At 43.3% G+C, this 18,654-nt stretch overlaps 1 long non-coding RNA gene across 1 annotated transcript in view; it reads right to left on the reverse strand.

Moving 5' to 3' along the window:
* The window catches only part of LOC135329058 (uncharacterized), a 37,605-nt gene extending 22,793 nt beyond the window's left edge, over nucleotides 1–14,812 (reverse strand). The window contains exons 1-2 of the long non-coding RNA XR_010390259.1: nucleotides 14,496–14,812; nucleotides 12,150–12,237 (exon numbers count right to left, since the gene is read on the reverse strand). This is a non-coding gene — a long non-coding RNA (uncharacterized LOC135329058). The remainder of the gene's footprint in view (nucleotides 1–12,149; nucleotides 12,238–14,495) is intronic.
* Between the last annotated feature and the right edge of the window lie 3,842 nt (nucleotides 14,813–18,654).

Consider the following 18,654-nt stretch of genomic DNA (forward strand, 5'->3'; position numbering starts at 1 on the left):
ATCAGGAGTAGACTGTGATTCATGCTAACTGGAAAACAAACACAAGTCCTACTCAATTCTGCCACAATCATAAAATCTCTTCCATAGCTCTGGGCTTCTGCCATTCTTCTATCTATCATGATTAATGCTAGCCACCAGAAAACACTTCTACATGGACTCATGAATTATAAGACATAAACAGGCCCACATGGATCACTGCAGATACACTGGAGAGCTTTTCAATATCCTGCAGAAAGATTTTGAGCTACTGGGCACAGTGACAGTATTCTAGTATCCTGATTTTAAGACTGCAACTCATGCAGGTAGGGTATGTCTTGATGTTAGACCTTTGCCTTAGAATTGCATTTAATGTAAGCTGTAGTAAGGTAAAAGCAAGTAAGAACATTTACGTATAAAATCCAAAAGATACAACATGTTGTAAAGTTTTATAAAGACAGAGGTGACAGAAAAGAGAAAGAAAACTTTATTTCAGGATCAAATCCTTAAATCCTCCTCCTCTCTTCCTTCCACCCATAAGCTGGTAAACTGTAGATCCACTCTAAACCCCCATGGCTAGGACTCTATCCCTGTGCACACTCCTGCCCTCAGACAGCATTTGCAGGTGGTAGAACTGCGCAACCTTTGTAGCTTTATCTTTGTTTGGGGTTTGCCCGGGGATTGGTTCAGATTCACATCTCACACTTCTCCCATATTGGTCCTTCTTTCAAGCATTACTGATCTCTTACCTATTAAAGAACTGGTTTCAAACTTTATCTCCTGAAACTTCAACTCTTTTGGAAATACTAATCTTCCATTGCCAGGCCTTATGTTTCACAGCTGTTCCTGAGAAGGAGTAACATGCCTTTTCTCACCTGACAGGACTAAGTGCAATATTCAGTGAGAAGCATTTTCCTACACTTTAACTTATTTTTCACATAAATAAATACATCAGCAAACACACTTCATACAGATACATATGCAGGCCTATTTCACACAGTGTTGGCTCCTGACTGAGATTTCACACAACAGTTAGTGACTTCAGGCAACAATATCCATGGGATGGCTGATCTACCAGTTCTCTCTTTGGGGGTGTTATTTGCAGGTGTGCATCCTAAATTTGCCAGGGTAAATTAAAAACAGTATTATGTACCTAGACTTAACACTCGGTACCTCCTTGTTTACAAGTGTAGAGTGGTGCCTTGATTTTCACCCCCTTCACATGGCTGTACTTGCATGGCTGGGCAAGATACAGAACAGTTTCCTCACTTGAGTAATTTTTTTCCCTTGATAATAATAATATTGATCACTTAAATAGCACTTTTCATCCACAAGGTGCCTCACTAGTGTTAATACAATTAGCTAATTTAATTCTTCCTCCTCCTTCCCCTGAACGTGTGTAAAACAGCCAAAATGCGACGCCAAAGGAAGTGATAATCTTAAGAGTCACAAGCAGCCAGTGTGAAGGCCACTCCCTCTATGAAGCAAGTGATATGAGACACCCCCCCCAACAAAGCCCCATTATTGCAGCTGCAATTTTGTAAGCACCTTTTTATAACAGCTTTTGTTCTTTATTATCATCCAACGCATTGAGCAAATAGCTTCTGGGGAGGAACACATTCCTGTTTACCTTTGCTCTACATGCCACCATCAGCACTATCCGAAACCCAGACAGACATGAAACAGGTGCCAGAGTTGCATATTTGAGTCACCATCAGTAAAAGCTGACTCATAATTACAATGAACATATAATCTGTTTTCAGATCTTTGGGTAGAGATGTGAAAACCAAGTATCACATTAAAAAGAGGCTGTCAGCCCTCTGAGTCTCTAAGGAAACAAGGTTTGACAGTAAAAATGGGTAATGATATTATTTCAGGAGCATTTTTTAGTCTATGATTCCTAGACTTTACACAAATCAATTAAGCTTTTATCTGCACCCCCTATAGAAATATATCTGCAAAAATAGAGATTTACGGATGAAGTCTCACAGTCCTCCACAGAAGAAAAGCTTCCATTTAAGCAAATGGAAGTTTAAATGGAACAAAGATCACCCATTTTAGCTTACACTGTGAAGTTAGAGCTGATCCCAGGGTATGTCAGGCATAGGGTCCTCAATAAGGGAAAGTTAGTTCACATTCAGACACTTCTGCACAGGGTGGATTGCCTGTTCTTGCTCTGTTTACTTTCATGACAGAGGACAGCCTCTGTGTTTTCCAGGATAGCTTTGAGTTTAGAAAGGGCACTTCCTTCCCTGAGGAGGAAAGAGGAAAAGGAAGTACTTCTCAGGAGGCAAATGGGTACAGAGACCTTCTATTTTTGCAACACAGAGCCCTTCCCACCTTCAGACTTGCAGCACTTCTCCCCACCCCCTTTCCTCCTTTATACAACTGGCAGCTGGGACCAGCAGCTGGAGTCCGGCTGCAAAGGTCATCACTTCTTTAACCTCTGCTCATCTGATTTTCTACCCTACAGACCAAGAGGAAATTGGGTTGGGGAGTTCTAACCATACCTTGGTGCATGAGATGACTTGGCCTGTCCAAAATACAGTGCAGAGTATATGCCCTATCACAAAGGAGGACCTAAGCTATACAAGTTAATATGTATGCACAGTATTTTTAACTGTGATCACATACCATCCGAGGATTACAGATCACTATTTTTCAATAAAGGAAATACTATTATCCCCATTTTATGGAAGTATGAGGCACAGGAAGTTGCATGTACATTTCTCGAATGGACATAAAATCACTATCTGAGCTGCAAACAGCACACAGGTTGCCTGCTCTAACCTCCCACTGCCTCCCATACTTATCCCTGTTTATCTCTGCTGAATCTATGGCCTCACATGTTCCATTTCAGAGGTTAGTTTTTCTAAAAGTTGCAGGAGAAAGCCATTATTACTCAAAAGACAAGACCAAAAATACAGACTCACATTCCATCTTCATTTCTTCTTTATCAAAAATGTACTTGAGGTTATAATATCTAATCAACACCTGGTTACACACCAGCTAACTTCCAGCAGCTTAACCCTTGAACACTGAGCGAGGTGTCCTGCCAATGAGCAGATCTGATAGCAGAACAATGCTGTTTAAGGGAAGCAGAAGTCAGTTCCATTTACTATGATTATTATACCAAATCAGTTCCCCGGGAAACAATCTAATCAAGTGATCAGTTTGATCAAAGAGGTTTCAATTAAAGCTTTATATGCTCCTGTCCAGCAAGAAATTTATATTGTCAGCCTAGCTCTTACATGTTTGAAAGATTGAGAAATAACAGATTTCGAGAGCAGTGATACAGAAAAAAATTTGCCCGCTAAGGCCCAGATCCTGCAATCAAAAGCAGGCAAGCAAGCTCCTACATCTACAAGCTACCAATGACTTCAGTGTAATTTTGTAGTGACTACAGTTCTTGTGCACGTGTTCCCAGCTATTAAGCTGGAGCCAAAGACTGCACCTCCTCGCCAGGGGCAGATTTACAAGGAAGGAGAAAGGCTACAGGGGCAGTATTCACACAGTGCACTTGTACTCCAGCAGCTGCACGGCCCCACTTAAATTAAGTCTGGAAATAGACCTGTTCTTGGCAGAACATAAGGTGGCCTTCTTGTATCTTCTGATGAGGTTTCCTCAGGAATGACCTAATCCTTCAAGGTCACTTTCCTTTTTTCTCCAAATTTCTGTACTTTCACCTAATTGTCTTCCTGATACTCATCCTTGCTAGCTCTCTTACAGTTTCCTGATGCATCTATTTCTGTTTCCATGCTGCTGGTAAGTATTTGGAGACTATCTAAAGACCACATCAGTCTTCTGCCCTACAGCATCATCCTGTCCTCCTTCGTTAGTGCCATCTTTCATACTAAACAACAATATTTCTCTTGTCATGGAGTATCACATGGACAAAGAAGCCAATATTTCATCTCCTGTATTTAAACATATTGTCCCATTTTGTTCTCTACTCTTGATCTTTCATGGTGATGGGCTGACCAAAGCACTTTACTCTGAATTTCTCAACAAACTGTGAAAGTTGAAATCTAAAACTGCAGTTGAGCTTATCTCTAAAAGCAACAAGAACTACAACAGCAAAAAAGCTGATTAGACTTAACAGCCATATCCAACATTGCCAATGCCAAAGAATGGGCAAGGATTTGCCTCAAATCCTGACAGAGTTCATCTGTTTCCCCATCAGAATGATGGCGTAACATCTGCAGCTTTAGCAGCTCTTTTGTAAGAGAGAAGAGTCAACGCAGAGCATAGCATCCATGACCATTATAACCATCCACTCCAACTGCATCAGGCTTCAGGGAAACATCAGCAGTACTGGGTGCTAATCTCTGCAGGAGGACTCATACATGTCCTGTTGAAGTCACAGTGAAGAGGCTTGGGCTCTCATTCAAAGGAAGATGGGCAAGGAAAAATTCACCTTATGGCATGGATTTTAAAAAGCACATGTTCATTTATCTTCTCAGCCTTTACGTGCAATTACGCAGACAATTACACATGTAAATTAGGCATAAAATAGAACTCTGCGTGAGTAAAAGTTAGTCCTTACATCATATCTATTTACAACTGCTAATTGTGAAAGAGCTAAGTTTTTGTCCTGGTCTGCAATTAAAAATGGAGCCAGTATAGCTACAGGAAAACAAGAGTTTCTGTGTGGGTGTGTGGGAATAAACCTCCCACTTCCTTCCAGCACAGCTCTCCGTGGAAAAGCTGATTTATGCTGCACCACCAAAGGAGAGTCCATCAGTCGGTGTATCTTAGTTCTTCCAAGTTACGTAATTTAAGCTGTCAAAAACATTTTCAGCATACACACTGGTTCTGCATTAACAGGGGAAATTTATCTGTATAGCATATCTATCCTGACAATTTTCTATGGGGTAGGCAAAGCCTCTTTATGTCTTTTGCAGCACTGAAAACACACATTCAAGATAGTTCTAATGGTCCTACGATGATTTCAGTGAAGTAATACAGTGTGATTCAAGGTCAATGCTCCCTGAATCAATTTTCCATGGTCTATAATCTTTGCTGTAAACAGCCCACTCTGTAACTAAGAAAGCAGAAAGGGTTTTAATGCCATCATTTTCACCCATAATACCTTCATATTAAACTCAAAGAGCTAAAAGAATTTCACATGATTTGTTCCAGGCTTGTATCAGACTCTACATCATGGTACCTCCCTTATTCTAAACCACCCTGGTGCCCTGTAATGCTATGCCCGGTGTTAAGCATAAATTACAACAGCTGGAGAATTATATCCAAAGGAGTAGGCAAACCCTTTCAGTGTAACCTCTCTCCTGTTCACCTTCTCTATGTTTAGCATACTGCCATGTTGGGAGCAAGGCAGAAGGACCACAGGCAGTTGATGATGCCTGCTTTACTCCTCATACTTGCAGTATGAGACTACAAGAAAGCCATTTTTACTGTGTACTGTCCCCTTTGAACAGCTTCACAGGCATTAAGGGCTCACAGTGCTGGGTGGGTGAACTGGTCCCTTTGTTTCTCATTACCACCCTGGAGTCAAACATCCATTCTCTTTTTAGTGATCAAAACTGTAACAAAGTCTCCAAAGGCATTTTCCCATTGCTCACCCCCAAATAAACCACGAGAGAATGCCACGGGGTGCTAAATAGACTTTGAAGTCCCCATGAGAGAACTTTCTTAGGATGTTCTCTCCCTTATCATGCCTAAATTACACTTCTGAAAAGATAACAAGAAAAGAAAGCTAGCCCATACCCTCCATTTGATGCTGTCTCCATTTAAAACTGAAACACGTGAAAAGCTGCAGATAAGCTCTGGCATAAAAAAAAGGTTATCCATAAAATGACCAAATAATTTGATAAATAAAGGAGCATTTAATGAAAGAGCAATCAACCCTGCAATTCTCAAAACCTCAATAGTTTTTTCACAAATTAGTTAAAGTAGTGGTGTTTTCAGTAGTCTAGTACAATACTTTGAAATAATGACTGTGTAAATGGTAGTAATTAATAACTTCTTCTACTGATATTTCTTAAAGTCAGGGTGGTAATTTCTCCCAGTGAGCACCATGTCAAAACTTATCATCTTGCCCTCCATTACATGCACACTAAGCTGTTCCAAACTCTGACCACTGCTGATGCAGCAGAAGACAGTCCTGCTGAGTGAATTAGTCCTGTCTCCAGCATGACAGACATTCAGAGGGAATTTTCTACTGACAGAATAGGTTTCCACATTTTTTGACTTCCACTGGGAATCCACTGGGAAGGAAGCAACTGTGCAAGTGTCCACTATATCTATTAGAAAAGAATTAGGCAACAAAGGACAAAAGGGTGAGGAATGGAGAGCCAAATGTCAAAAAACAATCTTGGCTTTAGACATTTCACATGGTTGTGCTTTATTTTTAAAAAGTCTGCAGCACCAATGCTTGCATTGCAGAAGCCCTCAAAAGCGTTAAGTGTTTGGATCTCAGGTTCTGGTTTGAGTCAGCTTTTATTTTCACACCTGAAAAGCACTGTTTTCCCTTGGCATAGGCATAAGTACATTTTTACTTCATAACACCTCACAATGATTAGTGTGCCTTTTTGATTTTTCAGTTTGTTGTCTGCATGCATAAGAAAAAAATACTTTTAATTTAGGCCAAAGAAACCTTTAAAAATATCTCAGAAATACATGTTTTTGCTTCCAGAGTGCTAAACCTTGCTATTATTTTATTTTGGTAATTCTCAAAGCAAAAACCAGTATTTCAAAATTAATCGAAACATTTAACTTTTCCAAAAATTTTTACATGTTTTGAATGAAAGTTTCCAATGAACTCAGAAACAGGTCCCTCCCCCACCAAAACTACATTAATCAGATGGATGGACGGATGGAAGGAAGGAAGGAAAGAAAAGTCAGCTCTACTTACCCTGCGATACAAAGTGAACCAAGTAGGAGAGACATGAAAAGTACATGATGTGTTTTATACTACCTATATCTGAGAACTTCTGTGCTAATGAACTAGTTGTTAATGGACATGACTGTACAGGAAAGTGTGGTAGCAGACACGTTTTCAGCAATAACTCACAACATCATGCATTTTACAGAGATAATGGATATTGGCTAGGATCTTGGGTTCATGTCCTGACTCTAAGAAATGAGACTGGATTTTCCTTACAATCTTTTACAAACAATTCCACAGAATAATATTTTGCAATTTTATAGGTGGGCTGTTTCAACAAAGACTCTCAAGTTGCTTTTGTAAGCTTTTTTCCAATGCCAAATCACCCTGTGCAGTAGGTGTTGGCTTCATTTTGTAGCTGGGGAAACCAAGGCACCACAAGTTCAAATCACTTGCCCAAGATGACACAGTAAATCTGCAACAGCTCAGCAGTAAAGCCCAGGAGAGTTATGAGATAATGATAGGAACTGTCAGTACATCATTTTCTCATTACTTCACAATTTGATGAGGGATAACACATTACAGAACAGCAGCTATGCATATGAAATTGTAAGCCTTAACTTTTTGTATGTGTGAACTGTTTAATGAAGCAGTCAGTACCTGATTTCACTTGTATCACAGTCTTGTGACTTTGTTTCTGTATTTCTTGCTTATCTGCTTTTCATGCAAGTGCCAGCTACAATAGTAAGGATTGAATGGAAAATACAAATACTGTAATATGTTCACTTTGTTCAGTTAATCTCTTTGTCAGTCTTCACTACTTTGTGGTAGGTTTCTGCAAGCACTCGAGGTGCCTGGGCAGAAACATTCAGTCAGTGTGCTTCCCCAGTTGTACATGTAGAATTTGCAGAAAATGAATTTCAGATTTGACCGTGTGAGAATTCATGCTCAAAGTGCATGCGCACAACCCAGCCAGGCAAGGAGAGAATACCCAAGCTATTCGATCAATCACAGAAGTTAGCCATTGTTCTAGAAGTAGCTCTTCTCTACTCTGTAAAATGGGCTCTTCTTTCTTGGTGTGTCAGTCCACACAGATAACTTAAAGTAGGTTTTGTCTGCTGTGCAGAAGCACCTTTCCCCTCATTATTAGCATATTTTTCCAGACTAAACTACATTTCTGACCGGTGGTGTTTTGTTGTCAGTTGTGAGGTTTAGTGAAAACATTAGGCCAAATTAATTCCTGGCAAAGTTCTAACTTGCTTTACAACCAACCAATCACCAAAAAACCCCTATTACCAGTGGAAGTTGTGATACCAGTTAACAAATCCTAATTTTGATAATTTAATAGCCAAAAGCAATCCTGTGGTTTAGTTTTGGGACTCTCCAGGAACCACAGGCCACTAATATATTCAGGGCTGTACCAGGGGTGGGGCAGAAGAGAAGCCAGCTCTGGATGCTTTTCAGAGAGAGGCACAAAATGGGGAAAAGAACAAAACATGGCAGCCCCTTGTGAATTTGGAGAACAGTGGTAGCCCCTGCAGGCAGCCTCCATGGAGCAAGGGAGACAGAGCAGGGAAGTGCTGAATTACCATCCTGTCCCAGATAGGAGCATGCCTTCTGCAATCCTGAAAATACTGTATCTTGAGCACACTGGACTGAAAGTTTTTGCTTAGCTGATCAATAGGAAAATAAGGTTAGCTTTATCTGATGAACCAAGAACCTGATTGTGTAACCACACAAGCAAGCTATCAGGTTCAGGTCTCAGAGCTGCAGGTGTCCACTGAACAACAGTAATTCAGCTTCAAGACATCAAGTGAAAATACATAGAACTGTATCCAATAGAAGTCTCAAATACCTCATTTTCAGGAGCCTGTTCCCTCAAATGAGATAAAGGATGCCAAGTCAGACAACTAAGCTAGCTACCTGGCTGCAAAGGGAACATTAGGCTACTTGGAGTAAAAATCCAAACTCCTGGAAACTCTCAGTAGGCTTCAACAGAGGAGACATGAGGGCCCCTATCCAGAATATCTGATAATATGGTGGTAAGAGCACTATGCTGGGAAGGGGAGATATGGTTTTGAAACTCCTTAGAGGGCTTAAAACCTCCCTATGCCTTACAAGGGCACAGTCCTTATTTCCTGTGCAGGTGCTCAAACCACTTGGTGTTACACCCAGTCTGCAGCATTAAGGAGGTGACTACCACAGCTCTTTGTAAGAGGCCTGACCTTCTTAGCGTGCGCTGGGCGTGAGCTGAGGCTGCCTCCCCAAGCAGCCCCAGAGTGAGCCAGGCAAAGGACTGCCTTGTTTCTAGGCCTGCTCTGATCTGCTCCCAGGGGGTAGGTGCAGAACTGCTCAGACTGGGAGAGCCATCCAAGTGCCCAAGGCAGAAATGTAAGGAGCAGAAACTGTGCAGTCGAAGAGGGCAGTGCCACGTGAGTGCAAACACCTCCGGAGTCCACTGGCAGCTGAACAAGGGATTTTTAGGTGACAGGCTTAGATTGGTGCCCTTTCAGTTCCATTTAAACCCTGCTTTGGTCTCTAAATCTTATACTGGATATAACCCACAATCTCAGCTGGAGAATGAATTCACTAGTTCTTGCTTTCTGCTCTTTGTGTAGCTCTAAATTTACAACACAAAGGGCTCTCTAGGGTAACTAAGCACCACTCCATCCATTCAGCAGGTAGCATCAGGACACCACTTGACACTGGAAAAAACACTCTCGACCCAGAAATCTAAAAATGCATTTTTGTACTAAGCTATGAGATTTCTTGTCCTGGAGAAATTCAAAACTACTTCTCTCTTACAGATAATACACATGCAGGTAAATGCTGAGGCCACTGGCAAAGGAGTGTAAATTACTGTAGTTTGAAGTGTGGCAATCTGCACCCTAACCCACCTAACAGGTTTTATTTAACTGTAAAATAAATGCACTCTAGCTTTAAAAGCACATTAAACAAAAACACTGCAGTTTATTTACTTGAGAAAGCTTTTGTTTATGATACTGAGAGCATATATCGAAAACTTATTACAAGTGCATTTTCTTAGTTGAGTAAATTGCACATCAGCTGATCCTGAAGAAACTACCTAGTCTTAGAAGAAACAGAAAAGAGGGAAAATATGAAGCTATTTCTAAATAGTATGTGTCAATGGGCCTGAATATATTTGCAAATTTCATACCGAAAAGTATTAGCAACATTATCAATGGGGATTCCCTCACTAAGGGTCTATAAACAGTGCTGTATTACTAAGGCAAGAGAGAACAAAGAACAAGTGCCTTTGAACTATACATTCAGTTCTGCCACAGATTAATTGGGTAATTTTGGGACACTTTCAAAAGTGATCTGTAATTCTGAGGTCACAAATTTTGGGCAAAACCATGTTTTAAAACAGCTGCTTTCTGTGTTGAGTATTGTAGAATGTGAATCACTAGCTTGAGGCCACTTTCAGCCAATCTTGTCCTCAGTTTGCTCAGGTACAGAATTGCCCACCATTCAGTTTTATCTTGCAGTCCCTTATTCATGGAATAAAAGAGAAAATATGCCAGGAGGACTATTCTGAGTCTATTTACAAGAGAAACATTTTGCAGAACAGAGTTTACGAATTACTGCATGGCACATCCTATAGACAGAGACATAATGTTGGAGAAAACTGAATATGAGATCTTTAATCCCTAGACATGTTTACACAAATGTGTGCTATTTCAAAACTGCCTCTAAATTATTTTGAGAAAGCAGAGAACGTTCACTCCCCAAAGTGTTAAATTATGCACAGAAATTGCAATTCGGTTCCAGTAAAATACTCATTCTGATGCTGGATTTATTTTTCCCCTCTGGTTAATTGCATGTGCTGAAGAGACCACAAAATCTAATAACCTGAGGCCATTTTATTGAATGCTGCAGAGGTCATTAAAAAATGCAACATAATGGATAAGCAAGGCAGTTCTTGTATTATAACATGCCACAAGGGCTGGATGACACACCTTCTGTACAGCCTGTTGCCTGAGTTTCTTTCCAGAGTATGATATTTTATGAAGGAGCAATTTTAATCCACAGACTAATAATACAAGACAAGTTGCCCAGGTTGGAAACATGGGAGGAGTCTCTCAGAAGAATGTAGCTCTCAACACACTGGATTAATAATTAACAAGACAGACAGAAAGACAGAAAAAAAGAAGAGGAAAGAAAGACTGCATGTAAAGCCACGACTACTTCTGAAAGGCCAAAATCCATTCTTGCAGTGTTCCTCTGGCATATACTTCATTCAGCTAAAACATGCTGTTAGAGTTTCAGTCATAAGTGAAAAATGCAATCATCACCTTCCTCAACAACTCCATCCGGTTTATCTTTCCTGTGGGATCCTACTCTGCATGCCCTTATTCCTTCATTTCTTTGACCCTGTCAGGCAGAGGGCAAGCCAAACTCCTCAACCCAAAGTCCAATTTTTGTACTCTGACTCCTCTTCACATGCTCAAATGCCCTCAGACCTACTGATAGGCACAACTCAAGTTGGTGTAAGGATCTAGACGGGTGCAATTTATATGCTGAAAAACACAACAAGAAATACAGTAAAGTAGCCTGAGTGCTACTCTGAAGAAGGCTTGAATACTCCTTTTCATAAGGGTACGATGTATTTTGGATCTAAAGCTGACTTTTTTTGGCTGTTAACATATGTTATCTTCTGAATCTGGCTCTGCCAGTAAAGTCTGTTACCAGCTCAAGCCCCTCTGCTGGGTATTGGCCTCATCCATCTGCCTACAGAGCAGTTCCAGCAAGCACTCCTTCTTTCACTTCAGATGAGCTCAGACCAACTATTGCAACTATTCAAACCAGTCTGCCTGACTTTTGCCTGAAAAGAATTAGGATATGCTCCCACAGACTGGCAGCTCGATGGGAACAGCAATTTTCAGCCAGGAGACAATTACAAACAGCCAAAAAGCTTTGTATGAAAAATGACAACTTCCCACAGCCTTACTGAATTAATTATACTGGGAAAGCAAATGTGGCAATATTGATACAAAAATGTGTTAGTTGTACTGTCCAGCCACACCTTGCACCTAGCTAGTGGCTTGTGGCCTCCAAAATAGGCAGTACTTCCTCTTCCCTCTCTCCAGGCTGCCCTGCCTGGCCCCTTACACCGCCTCTGTTGCTTATTGAAACACATGGAAAATAATTCAGCTCACTAATCTAGCAAAGAACTAGTCACTTTTTTCTGTCATGAGTCTTAGTACTCACAGTCCTCTACTGGCTGAGTGAATCAAACTAGCTTTCCCTGTGAGCAGACAAGCAAAACAGTGAGTGGAAGGGACAGAGCAAGATCACTCACCTGGGAACTTTGGAGGGAAGGGTGGGAACTGGCCTTCTCCCTTCTTGTGTCAACAAGCTGTTAGATCAGCATGGTCCTTGCCGTGTAGCTACAAATTGAGAAGTGTAGAGTTTATTTTTTGTTGATCTATGAGAATAGCTATGAATAGGAAACACTGGTGTAACTGTATCCCTTTCACAGGCTATGTACTGCTTTAATTCTACCAAGGCACTTAAAGCTGGACAACGTTCAATTGTAGAGAATCACTAACTCATACCTTCTTGAAGCATTTGCAAAGAAGCAAAAGCAGATTTCTCCCTTTACATATATAGTATAAATATATATATCTAGCTATAACTACATTGATTAGTATGCAATACACCTTCTCCTAAAGAACTGTATTGGCACAAACCTTAACGTGGACACAATTATGCTAATCCAGTGTATGCTGTTCCTGAAACTATTGAGGACTCTATACCTATGGGACTGTGTGTCCCCTGACAAGACACTCAGAGGACACTCTGAGGCATCCCCTAGGCTATTCAGCTGTCAGGGGTAGTGATAAAAGAAAACTGTATCGGAACTTATAACTAGAATGAGTCTTTAATACAGCATCAGGTAGATAAGCAAACAACACCTGAGAGAGAGAGAGGGATTTCAGCATCATTCCCTGATTCAGGCAGCTCACCAGCAAGTGTGACTCCCTGCCAGAACACACTAGGGGTTTTTAAATTTCAACACAAGCCTTTCAAAAAGCCAGTTGTCCTTGCAGGCTGCATTGTCACACAGATGGAGCTTGATTTCCTCTTCTCTGCCGGCACAGGCGCTGCCTCTCCACTTGATCTTGCCCCGCAGGACAAAATCCTTCTGCTCAGCAGTCACAGGGGACCGATATGTATGTCTGTTCCTTGCTCCCCAGCTCCATCACATTTAAATTTGGATGTGGAAAAGGCTCCTTCCTTCCCCTCTCCCCCTCCCCCCCAATATCTTGTCATTTTAAATTTGAAAGTAGTTCATTCCTTTGTACATGCCAATCGGAGGGGTGGGGGATAAAGCATCCTGTGTGTGTCATTAAAGACAACCACTAGGCAGATGATATTTGCTGATGACATTTGCAATGAGTTTAATTGAACTCTTTTTGAGTCTGGCTGCTTTGTGCTTTCATTTATTATGAAATATAAATTGGAGCAGAGAAAATGTACTGAATTACTGGCCTGGGCAATTTCATCCACTGAAATGGTAAAGCAGTTCTCTGCATCAGTTTCCCTATATTCACTTGATTAAACTGCAGAGAATGCTAAAACCCAGAGCTTTAAACTGAATGCAGTCGTCAAAGTCATTATCAGCCTTTTTCAACAGATGCCAAGAAAAGTGCAACTGAAAAACAGGGTTAAAAAAACTCAAGACAAAAGAAACCCAATCAAACAAAAACAGCACACTTGATGCACATTCTATCTACATAATGTTTCTACCTTTCTCCCACTGGCAGCAATGAGATCTTTAACAAGAAAATTGGGCAGCTTAAGCATTTCAGAAAGCCCTTGTAAAATGCACTTACCCATCACAGTATTTTACCACACAGGTTCTTGAAGGACCTGACCCAGAGTCCACTGGAATCAGTTAAGAGTCTTTGCAACAATTGAATGGACGTTGGATACAGCTTTAAGTGCACAGCAAGAATGAGAAATCTGTTGTCCTTTTTGTTGATTTAGTCACACCATATCCCCCTTCCCCAGATGCATTTGAATTTTGTCCTGAAAACTACCATCATGCTCTAGTAAAACAGGGATCAAGTCAATCCATGCACTTACAGTACCATCCAAGTAAATTGTTCACTACGAACTAGCAGGGTGTATTTGAGGCTATTTGAAACCCTGTGGCCAGCTCTCAGAACAGAGGTAGGCTGTAGGTTTTGGGTTTTGTTTTCCTTCCCCTCAGCCTCCCCTTCCTCTTTCCTGGTTGTTTGAGGCAAATCCTAATAAAAGCCAGAAGGAAACTTATCAGTCTGCCTCTGGTGGGGAGTGTGCCAAACAGTAAGAGCTGGAGCAGTTCCTGCCCCATCCTTATCCTCCTCTCAAAAAAACGCACATTAGCAAAGTAATCAAGCAGTCTTGCCAACAGCGTGTTTCCTTTAAAAGAGGAGTAAAGCCATTTTCAGTACTTACAGAGTCAGCACTCAACAGTATTGTGAAAAGGAGAGAAGAAAGCAGAAATCAACCGGATGTGAAGATTTGTATGAAAACACATACATCTAGAAATGGAAGGCTTAGTCTCCACATGCAGGGGAAAACGCTATTGATTTCAACAGAATTGCAAGTTGTAAATCAAATACTCCATCAGAAAAAAAGTAACACTTATCAAGATTACATGTCACAGAGCTGCCGTTGTTTTCACTTCCAAATTCTGACTGAGCATTCCTCAGGTCCCGAGTCCTCAGAGATGATTTGCATAAGAACGAGCTTGCAAGATTGGGTTCAAATCACCATTGCTTCTCACATTACCTAGTCATTTATTTCAGTGCAGTAAAGATGATTACAAAATCCTGCCATCCCATTAACATCTTACAGCCTGAAACAGGCACAAATACTGGAAACGCAAATCAGTCCTCGGGTGTTATGCCTCCCTTCCAGCTTTCATTTGATAAAAAGCTCCAACGAAAGGATCTTTTTCTGGGGGGGGGGGGGGGGGGAAGGAAGGAAGGAATTACACATTTATAAATTTCTGGCTGAACAGGATAATCAAGAATCACAGGCCACTCAAGATGACTTTTCCAAAGAAAAGGTCCGCCCCCCTCCCCCAAATAAAAACGCCACTCGCTGTGATAGAAACACTGCAAAACGGTAGCTTTTGACTGGAACAGGCTTTAGCAAGCCCTGGATTTCAGCTTTCGGGCACGACATGGTTGAAAAACCCTGCCGCCAATTCAGCAGACCTTCAGCCGGCGTCGCTTCTCAGAGCCCGGCCGAAAACGTTTCCACACGGGGGCCCGGCCGCAGGGCCCGGCAGAACCGGAGCGCCGCCGCCTCGGCTACTCTGCGGCGGCGCGCAGAGTCCGCGCAGCCGACCCCGAGGCGGTCCGGGCCCCAACCGCCAACCCCGCCGGCCGTTACGAGTCGTTCCCCAACGGCCTGTCACGCCTCGCCCCTCCCCCCACTCGGGGCTCCCGCCGGGCGCGCGCCTCTGCTCCGCCCCCCACCGGAGCGCACGTGCCCCGCCGCGCCGCGCGGCCCGCCACCACCGCCGCCGCCCAGCGCCGTGCGGAGACTCCCAGGGGCTCTTTAAATAGGGTCTATAAATACAACGGCGGAGCCCGCCTCCCCATTGGCTGCCACCTCCCGGCTGATTTGCATACCGCGGAGCGGGGAGGGGGCGGGGCCCCACGGGTCACGTGGCGCGGGGCGGGGCGGGTTGTGCAAGCGCGCGCCGTGACCTATTTCCTCGCCGGGGCCGCGCGTGCAGGGCAGCGCACCGGGGGAGCCCTCGGGGGCACCTGGAAACCCGCCTGCACGGGGTGGCCTAGCCCCAAACGCCCCAAATCCCACGGCTCCCGCCCCCCCCCCCGGCCGAGAGAAGTTTGCCTCCAGCTGATTTTGCTTTGCATTGCAGTGCTCTGCTGTGCGTTGCTGTGCATTGCGCTGCTTTGCTCTGATGTGCATTGCTTTGCATTGCATTGCTCCGCTTTGCCGTGCATTGCTGTGCTTTGCACTGCATCGCTTTGCTTTTTCATGTCACAGGCGGACCCTCCACAGGTGTCAGGGCTGCTCAAGGCACTAGCTGGACATGAGCTGAAGGGATCAGCAGCTGGCTTCAAGAGGAGGGCAGAAGCATCCCCTCCACCCGCCTCGGAAAGCGCCGGGAGGGTTCAGATCCGGACTGAGCAGCACACGTTCCTGCCAGGAACTCCCGCTGATGTATTTTTGGAATTAGGTGGGGTGGGAAAGACAAACAAGGCCCTTGAAGCTGGGGACGTCAGTAGTGTGTCACAAGAGGGTCAGTCGCTGACAAGGCAAACCACAGCGAGGAGCCCGGAGCGGGGCAGGGCTGGGGAGGCAACCAGGTGCCGGAGGTGCCTCTGCGGCTGGGTGGCAGAGGGGAGCCTGGCGCCTGCACATGGGGTCCCTTGGCCGCCCGCTCCCTGCGGCACGGGGCTCCGGAGTGCTGCTTTTCCCAGAACCAGGTGCTAAGAGCTTCCTGGAATTGTCCAGGATTTTCTGATGAAACGGTTCCCCAGCGAAATACTCACTAGGCAGAAAGCAAGGGGCTTTGCAGGAGCAAAATTTGACCTTTTTATATCTTGAGAGTCTTGAGACTTGTTATAATTTATCTGAGTGAAACATTTCAATAAATGAAATCTCAAAATGATTTCGAACATGGCCGAATTAAGAAAAAGGATATTTTTTGTTACTCAGTCTAAAACGGTGTTAGGAAATACTGAGATTTCTTGGCACGCTAAAATCTGGGATTTTGACAGCTGCCACCATTTACACCGCTGCCCTGATCCCTTAGCAGAGCTCGGTGCCTCTTTGCCAGCAGCAGGAGAGACCTTGGAGGGTGCCTCCGCCGTGCCCCAGGGCAGCCCCAGGGCCTTTTCCCACAGGCAGCCAAATGCAGGAGCCAGTCTGTGCAAAATGCTCCACCTTCCACAGCCCGTTGGTCTGGGGCACCTCCAAATTCCTGTCGTGCCGCTGGGCTTGTGCAATGCTTGCCACAGCTGGCCCTGACATCACCAAAACACGGCGAGCCGCATAAATGATGATTCAGGGGTAATCCGTGCTGTTTCCTTAGGCAGGGTCCGGAGCCGCGGGCTGGCGCTTGGAAGGAAGGAGGCACCATCAAAATCTTGAGTAGTTCTCAAGAAACAAAACACTTGCCTTTTTTTTTTGTCTTTTTACTAAGCAGCAACTTAGTGATGCAACTTGGAGGTGCCAATACATGGGATTTTATCTCAAGTCTCGGATAGCTGGTGTTTTCTTTAGACCACTGGCATTCTGAGTCACAGGACCGTAAGAGAATCTCAGCTTTAATTACAAAAAAGGAAAATGTTGCTGAATTTCACGACTATGCAGAAAGATCAACTGTCTTAGCTAAAAGGAGACAGAAATAGGGAAAGAGGAAGAAACCGAACCAAAACGCAAACCAAACCACAATTCATTGTATGAACAATAATTCAAGATTTCTGCATTCTTGGCATTGGCCGTACTGCATCACACTACCAAAGGACAGTGGTGTGGGTGTGGGTATGGCAGTACTTTTAAGAGTTAACATGCTAGCACTGAGCAGGCAAAAACGAATACTTTCCCACATGCTGTGTTTCCCAGTAATTTTACTTGAGCTGTGCTGACCTAGATCTGCCTGAGGAGCTAATATATTTTTGAGTGCAAACATAAATACACTCTGTTTCTGCATTTAATTTTTGAACAGCTCTAATTAAACCTCACTTTATTTAAACACATCCAGAGCTCCCTTGCCATTTGGTCTTCAGTGCGAAGGCTGTTGCCGTTCATGAGAAGAGTAGTACCACCAACGAAACTAGAAGATTGGCTGCTGTTCCCCCATCGCTCTTTGCTCTTCTTTACTCTTTTGGGGAAAATGGCTTTCAGAAAACAAGTTTCCCACTACAAGAAGATGTGATCACACAGCCAGCAGCTCTCAATGCAGACGGGTCCTAATTTTGTGGCTAGTGTGAGTTGGCTCTGCACAGAGGATGCTGTGTCAGGACCTACTTTTATTGTCATTAACAGCAACAACAAAAACACTTTTTTTTGGGGGGGGGGGGGGGGGAGGCTATGAAAAGTGCCAAGAACTAAAAACTCCTTGCATTTAGTATTTTGTCTATTTGGTCCCAAGTGTGAGAAAATGCTCAAAATATGCGTCCCAGCTTTACTGTAACCCTTCTCAAGAGCAATAGGGACAAGATGCTGCTGAGCTCCGTCTTTGCAAAGCAGACCCGCCAGCCACCTTTCGACAGGATGGTACTTGAACCTGTAATAACCAAAGGTGCTGTGGTTGAAGCCCCTGCAGATGTAATCGGGCTAAAGCTGCGGAAAATGGGAACGCATGGAACAGAGGGCTGGGAGGTGGCCAAGCACAGTCGCAACACGCCGCTTGACGTAATGTTGTGTACCAGCTAAGTGGTTGCCACAATTGTAACCTGGAAGCACGGCTCTCCCTGCAGCCCTGGGATCTTGTCTGAACTTGAAGGGCTTGTTCAACGAGGGTGAAAGAAGGAAATGCAGAGTAAAAAGGAAAAAAAAGAAATAAAACGCCTGAGAACTACAAGCCACAGGTTTCTGTCCTAATATTAAGTGACATTTTATGGCTCTGTTATATTTGCATGCCAGAAGAAAACAGAAAATGTGTTCACCAATGAGTGAACTGGGTTCTTGTGTTAAAAGAAAAGTTAAAATCTTCTGTTTATACTTATTTCTCCATGCTGGTTTCAGCATTTAAACTGGCAGGGAAAAGAGTCCAGACCTTTAACGCTCTAAATTTTTAGTCTGCAAAAATGAGCTATTTCTGTCCCTAA

Source organism: Dromaius novaehollandiae, chromosome 1 (genome assembly GCF_036370855.1).
Source record: "Dromaius novaehollandiae isolate bDroNov1 chromosome 1, bDroNov1.hap1, whole genome shotgun sequence".
Classification (NCBI taxonomy): Eukaryota; Metazoa; Chordata; class Aves; order Casuariiformes; family Dromaiidae; genus Dromaius; species Dromaius novaehollandiae.